The sequence below is a fragment of the Physeter macrocephalus genome, unplaced genomic scaffold (assembly GCF_002837175.3).
Source record: "Physeter macrocephalus isolate SW-GA unplaced genomic scaffold, ASM283717v5 random_317, whole genome shotgun sequence".
NCBI lineage: Eukaryota > Metazoa > Chordata > Mammalia > Artiodactyla > Physeteridae > Physeter > Physeter macrocephalus.
In genome coordinates this window covers 19,820-28,074 of record NW_021145638.1, presented here as the reverse complement: position 1 = coordinate 28,074, position 8,255 = coordinate 19,820, and the positions used below count along the sequence as shown (strand labels likewise).

The window sequence follows — 8,255 nt, the reverse complement described above, 5'->3', positions numbered from 1 at the left end:
CAAAAATAAACAAATGGGACCTAATGAAACTTAAAAGTTTTTGCACAGCAAAGGAAACCATAAACAAGAATCACTGGCTTTTAAGTTAGAATGGGCATCATCAGAAAATCTACAAACAACAAATGCTGAAGAGGGTGTAGAGAAAAGGGAACCCTCTTGCACTGTTGGTGGGAATGTAAATTGATACAGCCACTATGGAGACCAGTAATGGACGCTCCTTAAAAAACGAAAACTGGAATTACCATATGACCCAGCAATCCCACTACTGGGCATATACCCAGAGAAAACCATAATTCAAAAAGACACATGCACCCCAATGTTCACTGCAGCACTATTTACAATAGCCAGGTCATGGAAGCAACCTAAATGCCCATCAACAGACAAATGGATAAAGAAGATGTGGTACATATATACAATGGAATATTACTCAGCCATAAAAAGGACTGAAATTGGGTCATTTGTTGAGATGTGGATGGATCTGGAGACTGTCATACAGAGTGAAGTAAGTCAGAAAGAGAAAAACAAATATCGTATATTAATGCATATATGTGGAACCTAGAAAAATGGTACAGATGAACCGGTTTGCCCGGCAGAAACTGAGACACAGATGTAGAGAACAAACGTATGGACACCAAGGGGGGAAAGCGGTGGGGGGGCAGGGGTGGTGGTGGTGGGATGAATTGGGAGATTGGGATTTACATGTATACACTGATGGGTATAAAATGGATGACTAATAACAACCTGCTGTATAAAAAAATAAATTAAATAAAATTTAAAAATTTTTTTAAAAACGATGGAATTGCCAGTGAACAGATGAAACAGGAGGCCATGATTTGGACAAGGCTACCCATCATAGAGCAGCCTAAGGATACAGAAGACAGGGAATCACCTGCCTTGAGCGATAAGAGCCATCTGTGATCCCTTAGCACCTCAAACACACTTCTACTCTAGGACTTACCACAGAATGTTTTATTCACCTTTGTGTGTTTTGCTTCCTAGAGCCGGAACTTCCCAAATAATGTGCCTTTAATGCAATACAGGTCAGCTGGAGATACTGATCCCGTCAATACTGGACAGCTAGGCAGGGCTTAGGGTGGCTAGAGCCCATGGGCCAGTCATCTCAGGTTGCAAGCAGCTATGCCTGTTTCACTATTACCATTTTCTCTGTATGCCACGGTGGGAAAAAGTTTGGGAAGTACTTCACTAGACTCTCAGTCCCTTGCCAGCAGGGACGATGCCTTATTCATGTTTCATGTTCCCAGCACCCAGCTCCATGACTGATCTGTAGCTGGTGACTGATATGCTTGTTGCTGAACACGGTTCTACTGATGATGGCAAACGTCTGTGAGGTTGAGGAAGACAGTATTCTTTAGGTGATCTCCAATCCTTTTCCTGTATCTGACAAAGTGGAGAAGTGGCTTCCACGTTCTCAGAGCCCTAGGGTTCCCTGGAGGGATTCAGAGCCTGCCTGGGGGAAAGGGAGAACTATATGAGAGGCTCTAATTATGTTCCGCCACTCTCCACCGCTACCACAGCAGCTGCACTTTTATGCATTTTACGTATCAGACTTCAAATAAGATTTTATATATGGTAAAGTTCAATTGCTTTTTTTTTAAAAAGTGGAGGAGAGGGGACAAAACCACTCCAATAGAGAGCAAATGTTCTTCTGCATCCTAAATCATTGAAATTTAAACAATTTATGCTTGACACTCTTGTGTTTAAGCTCATGAAGGACAGGTTATGGGAATTCCCTGGAGGTCCAGTGGTTAGGACTCCGCGCTTTCACTGCCGAGGGCCCGGGTTCAATCCCTGGTTGTCAGGGAACTAAGATCTGCCACACCCAGGCATTTCACCTTTCTTCAGGAATATGGTGCTAATGGTGGATCTCTGAAATCTAGAGCCATTTCCCTTCTGGTCCATATGGTGCAGCAGATCCTTTGCAGAAGTCCATGACAAATCTCTAACACCTTCATAGACTCCCTATCTCAGTCAGTTCTTTCCTAGACTACAATACAAAGCCTTCAAACATTTGTAGAACTTTCTCCAAATGCCCCCCATGTCCTTTCATTATCAAAAAGCTTTATTAGCATTCTTTCTATATTTGCAATCGATGTTGGAAACGGTACAGTAGACAGAATTACAGATATCGCAACTCTGGATCTTAACACAGTACATTCTGAAACAAAGGCAGACATTTAAAGGAGATATGACTAAGTGAAAAGAGTGGCCCAGGAAATGAAGGATGCTGAGATACTAACTGAAATCTAAAATGATGGGAGCCAGGAAACTAAATGCCCAACCTAGGACAATCAGGGTGCTCTTTTATGGAAGAGTCAACCATTACCTCAGAGTCACACTGACTTTTCTAACATGAACACTATCTTTGAGCCCCCATATCCTCACCCTACGTCCAAGGTGATAGTTCAGGACCCCTGACTTGCTCCAGCTTCACCTCCCACTCAGGCAACAGGAGCTGCCTCTGTGAGGCTGACGCTGAAAAAAAGATGTCATTGCTCATAAGCCTATGACCAGCACAGAAAGTCATGGTAACAATCATCCCTCTACACAGGCGCTTCAGGCGGCAAGTTGTTCTTTTGTAAACCTCCTCTTTAAGGCAGCCCTGAGTGCTCATGTTATTATTTCTATGATGATGGTGATTATTAATAGCAGCTAACATTTACTTGAGGCTTACTACGTGTACTTTGTATAATACTAAGCGCTTTACATGTATTATCTCATTTAATTCTCATGCCAACACTATGAAGAGGTACTATCATTATCATACTCTTTACAGATGAGGAAAATGAAGCTAAAAGAGGACAAATAATTTCACCAAAATCACACAACTAGTAATTAGCAGAGGCAGGATTTGAACTCAATTTTGTCTGATTCCAAGGTCCACACTCTTAATTACCATACCATTTTGCCGCTAAATTCACTTGCAACAAAAATGGTGAAGGGAACTATGCATACACCTGAAACTAAAACAATATTGTAAATCAACCATACCTCAATTTTTTAAAAAAATGGTGAGGAGAGCCAAATACAGTGACATGTTTTGAGTCTCAAGCCGCTTGACATCCATTTCTAAAGGTATATGAGGAAGCAGATTCCACAATTTCCCTCAGTTATTGATTCAACTTTCAGAAACCTGGTTTTAAGGAACTTCCTCCTTCTGACCAACAAATCCCACCCACTGTCCTCTGAGTCCATTTTCTCTATTATGACTCCAGTGGAAGAGACCAGCAGAGGTAAACACACTTTATGACCCTTTGTGCACTTAAGACTTCACTTCCACTCTTTCTAGCCTGCTGTCTGCTCTCCTTTACACTTGCATTCAGTTTAATAATAGCAGCTACCATTCACTGGCACCAATTCTATGCCAGGCACCACATACATACACTGGCTCCCTTCCCCGTAATTACCAGGATCCCAATCTGCAGACAACACTCTGAAGGACTCAGGTCTAATGGAGAGACCCCTTTGCCCACAATGGGGAAGCAGGAGATCTGGGATTTCTGCTAAATAATGACTCTGTGTTCTAATATTTTTCTTTTGGGGTCTTACTTTCATTATCCATAGCTGTTTTTTGCCTCTTAGGAAGGTGGAGAGACCAAGACTTCTTAATTACAAAGGCTAAGGACCTTTACACCCTCAGTCAGCTATCTTCAGGCACTCTCCCTGACAGCCAAGCCCTCTCCTCCTCTTTCCTTAATCTGTGGTCAGAAAACCTGAGTTCTGTTCATTCACATCCTGTATTCATCATGAGTGCCTACTGTGTGCCCAGATAGTGTGGGAGATACAAGATGAGATCCAATTCCTGCACTCAAAAAGCTTCCTCTCTTTGGAAAAGCAAGACATACACATAAAAATTTTGACTACGCAAGGTAATAACTCTATGCTGGGAGGCAGGAGGCATGTGTATATGGGATACAGGAGGACCCTTCCCAGCTGAATCCACGGTCAAGGATCCATTCTGTGAAAAGGTGGATCAGCTTCTTTCTTAGAATGAGCTTTTCTAGACGCGTTATTCAAAGTCGGGTCTAAGGTACAATGGCCAATTCACTGACCCATTCCGGTCAAAGCAAGTGGAGACCCCCCCCCCCAACAACAAGCTCAAGACAAAATGGCAGCAAAGACTGTCAACACCTGATTAGAGACACGGAAGGAAGTATGCAGAGACTAGATTCTGCCCTGTTGCACTGACCCAAGCAATCAGACTCCTGCAGCAGATCTCCTACCAAATAAAACTTTCATGCCATAGACCAGGGGTGACCCAATCCAACCGCGGCAGAGACAGGTTTTAAGTTACATTTCTCCCTCACCCGATGACCTCACTATTTCTTCTCACTCCTGACCACATACCACACTCCTCCTGGCTTGGCCAGAGAGAGACCAGCAGTAATACAACCCAGAAAGAAGGCAACTCCCCCAAAAGAGGAGCTGCCACTTTGCTAATCAAGTGGCCCGTTTTCAACAGGGAATTCCACACACCCCCGCCCCCTTCCCGCAGACACTGGTATAAGCAATGGCTCCATTTTCTGTTCCGGGAATCCTGGTACTTCCTAAAGAAAGAAAGCGGATTGGAAGACAGAAACTCAGAGCCAGTGACAAGATGCTCCCTCCTCCTGTGAGACCGCCCCCGCTTCGCCTGGGGGAGGAAGGCACCACCTCTCTTCTCCAAGCAAGATCAGATCCCCCTCCCCCTCCTCCTGCCTCCTCTCCTCTTGCTCCCCACATGCTGCCCGCTTCCCGACGTGGGGTCCCCAAGACCCGAAAGCTCAGCCTCCACCAGAACAGTGCCCCTGGGGTGCCCCACTAGCCTGTGTTCTGGGTTAATCCCTAAACCCCCTAAGCACCCCTGCACCACGATGTGGGGAGGGGGTGTCACCATAGCAAGGCTTCTCTCTGGTCTGTTACTAAGGTGGAGGGGGAGAAGGGGTAGGAAAAAGAGACATTCCCTAGCCCTTTAATAGGAAAAGGATACAAAACAGCCATCACCGCCCCCGCGTCACCTCACCTTGGACTGCTTTCCTCCCCCTCAACCCCAACCCTTCAAAAGCCCACCTCCTGCAGGCGAGGGGAACCTAACTGCAGCCCAGGTCGCCCCCTTGTGCGAGGCGGAGGACAAATCCATGTGCGCCCTCCACCCCCACCCCAGCTCCGTGTCCTTCAAATGCGGGGGCAGGCGTGTGGCTGGCCCGGCGCCCCCTCTCCGAGCTCTCTGGTGGGAAGGACCACACCGGCCCATGCCAAGTAGTGCCGGGCGAGCGAGCGAGTGGGGGTGGGGGTGGGGGTCTATCTTCTCAAATCCCACCCCGAGTCTCTCCTCTACCGGGACCCGCCTTCCCTCCTCCCCAGCTCCTCACCTGTTCCTGCTCCCAGCTCCGCCGCTGCGGCCGCCGCCTCCGCCCCCGCAGGTTCCGCTCGGCTCTCGCTCCACTCTCTCCGGCTCCCTCCGCCGATTTCAGCGCGGCTGCTCCCCTGGCCCCGCTCCCGGCTCCCTCCTTCCTTCCCTCCACCTAGCACCGGAAACCGCGACGGCTACAGGAGCTGTGCGGCGCACCCTCACCCCCAGACCAGGATACTTCCCACCTCCCCGATCGCGCGAGAACTGCGCGGCGGCGAGCGGCAGTTCTCGCGAGATCCATCACCATGGCAGCTGCTGCAGCAGAGGCGGCGGGCGTTTGAGTGGAAGACCTGGCGGGGGCCGATGTGGGGGCTGGAAACTGCGGGCGGCGGAGGCAGGAGCTAGGAAATGTGGGTGAGGCAGTGGGGACAGAGGTGAGAATCCCAAGCCTCAGAGCCATGTCTGTTATTTAAGGACTGGGCCGCATAGTGGGCACGCTGGAGACTGGGACTCCTTGGGCAAAGTCAGGAAGGAGCAGAGTATGAGTGAACAGCCCTTGCTTTGGACCTTACCCCTTAGCTCTCATCTTCATTTTTTTTAACCTTTTTTTATATATACATGTATTTACTTATTTATTTTATTTTTGGCTGCGTTGGGTCTTCGTTGCTGCAAGCGGGCTTTCTCTAGTTGCGGCAAACGGGAGCTACCGTTCGTTGCGGTGCAGTTTTCTCATTGCGGTGGCTTCTCTTGTTGCGGAGCACGGGCTCTAGGCGCGCGGGCTTCAGTAGTTGTGGCTCGCGGGCTCTGGAGCACAGGCTCAGTAGTTGTGGCGCACGGGCTCAGTTGCTCCGCGGCATGTGGGATCTTCCCGGGCCAGGGCTTGAACCCGTGTCCCCTGCATTGGCAGGCGGATTCTTAACCATTGCACCACCAGGGAAGTCCTCAGCTTCATTTCTTAATCAGGGCTACGTGCACCCCCCTGAGAGCCCTCACTGCACCAGTGTTTCTACTCACTACTAAGACTAGCTTGCTCGGGGGTGAGAATCAAGAGATCTTTTCCATAGGGAAGAGGGAGAGTGATTAAGAGACTGAAGGAAACAGCCGGACACTGGGCCAGTTAGGAAGTTGGAACGTGAAAGCCAAACGGTTGAACACCAGTATTCAGAGGTATGGTTTGAGGAAGTATACCTAGATGAGTATGAATTTTAGGATTACAAGGAAAGTGAGGGATTTTGCACCCGTGTTTCTCTATTCCTGCCAACCCCCACTTTCCTCACACTCATTTCTGCAGCTGGTCTAGACATGCAAAGCTGCCTTGGAACAGTCACAGCTGTGATACAAGAAGGGCGCTAGTAATGCTAAGAATGGAAAAAGGTTCTTGAAGTGCTCTTTCTCCTCATTTACAGCAGTACAGATCCTCCTCAGCTTACAATGGGGTTACATCCCAATAAACCCATCGTAAGTTAAAACATCTTAAGTCAAAAATGCGTTTGCACCTAACCTACCGAACATAATAGCTTAGCCTAGCCTTAAACATGTTCAGAACACTTACATTAGCCTACAGTTGGGCAAAATAATCTAACACAAAGTCTATTTTATAAGGAAGTGTTGAATATCTTATGTAATCTATTGAGTACTATACTATTCTGAAAGTGGAATACAGAATGCTTGTATGGGCACAGAATGGTTTTAAGTGTATCAGTTGTTTACCCTTGTGATGGCATGGCTGACTGGGAGCTGCAACTCACTGCCACTGCCCAGCATCACAACAGAACATCATACCAAATAGCCTGGGAAAAGATCAAAATTCAAAATTAATTTACAGTTTCTACTCGAGGCATATCACTTTTGCACCATCATAAAGTAAAAAAATCGTAAGTCAAACCATTGTAAGTTGGGACCATCTGTACAAGGGAACACATGGCTCTTCCCTAAAGCTTGAGCCAAAATTGTTGCTTTTTAAATTTGTTTTTGTTTTTACCTTGTTTCTTGTCTCCTTCCAAGAAGAACTAGACTGGTAGATAGCTACACTCTGTCTACCCCTTATCCCCAGCAATCCCTGGTGTATGAATTCACCAGTCCCTTCCTCTTATTCCAGTTTGGGGTTTTTTTTTTGTTTTAAAGTCTTTATTGACTTTGTTACAATATTGCTTTATTGACTTTGTTACAATATTGTCTTGTATTGACTCTGTTACAATATTGCTTTGTTACAACATTGTTTTATGTTTTGGTTTTTTGGCCAGAGGCATGTGGGATCTTAGCTCCCCAACCAGGGATGGAACCCACACCCCCTTCAATGAAAGACAAAGTCTTAACCACTGGACTGCCAGGGAAGTCCCCCCAGTTTGTTTTCTCTCTTACTTTAACCTGAAGAATAACACAACCCTAGAATGTGAAGTCAAGAGGCCCTTAATTTAAAATGGTGAAGGATGAGTGATAACCTACATGAGAAAAGAATCCAGAAAAGAATGCCTATATGTATATGTATAACTGAATCACTTTGCTGAACACCTGAAACTAATACAAATTGTAAATCAAGTATACTCCAATGAAATTAAGATATTATTTAAAAACAGAAAAAGGATGGTGAAGGATGATTGAAAACAAACCTGTGGTTACCAAAGGGGAAATGTCTGGGGCGGTGGGGGGGGAGGTGGAAGGAGGTATAAATCAGGAGCTTGGGATTAACATACAGACACTACTATATATTTTTTAAAATAAATTTATTTATTTTATTTATTTTTGGCTGCGTTGGGTCTTCGTTGCCGCAAGCGGGCTGTCTCTAGTTGTGGCGAGCGGGGGCTACTCTTCGTTGCGGTGCGCGTGCTTCTCATTGTGGTGGCTTCTCTTGTTGCAGAGCACAAGCTCTAGGCGCGCGGGCTTCAGTAGTTGTGGCACACGGGCT

General features: G+C 46.6%; 1 protein-coding gene across 1 annotated transcript in view; it reads right to left on the bottom strand.

The window, feature by feature from the left end:
• The window catches only part of ARF3 (ARF GTPase 3), a 19,533-nt gene extending 13,982 nt beyond the window's left edge, over positions 1-5,551 (bottom strand). The window contains exon 1 of the mRNA XM_007107512.4: positions 5,370-5,551. The gene's annotated coding sequence lies outside the window, so the exon portion shown is untranslated. The remainder of the gene's footprint in view (positions 1-5,369) is intronic.
• Positions 5,552-8,255: the final 2,704 nt, after the last annotated feature.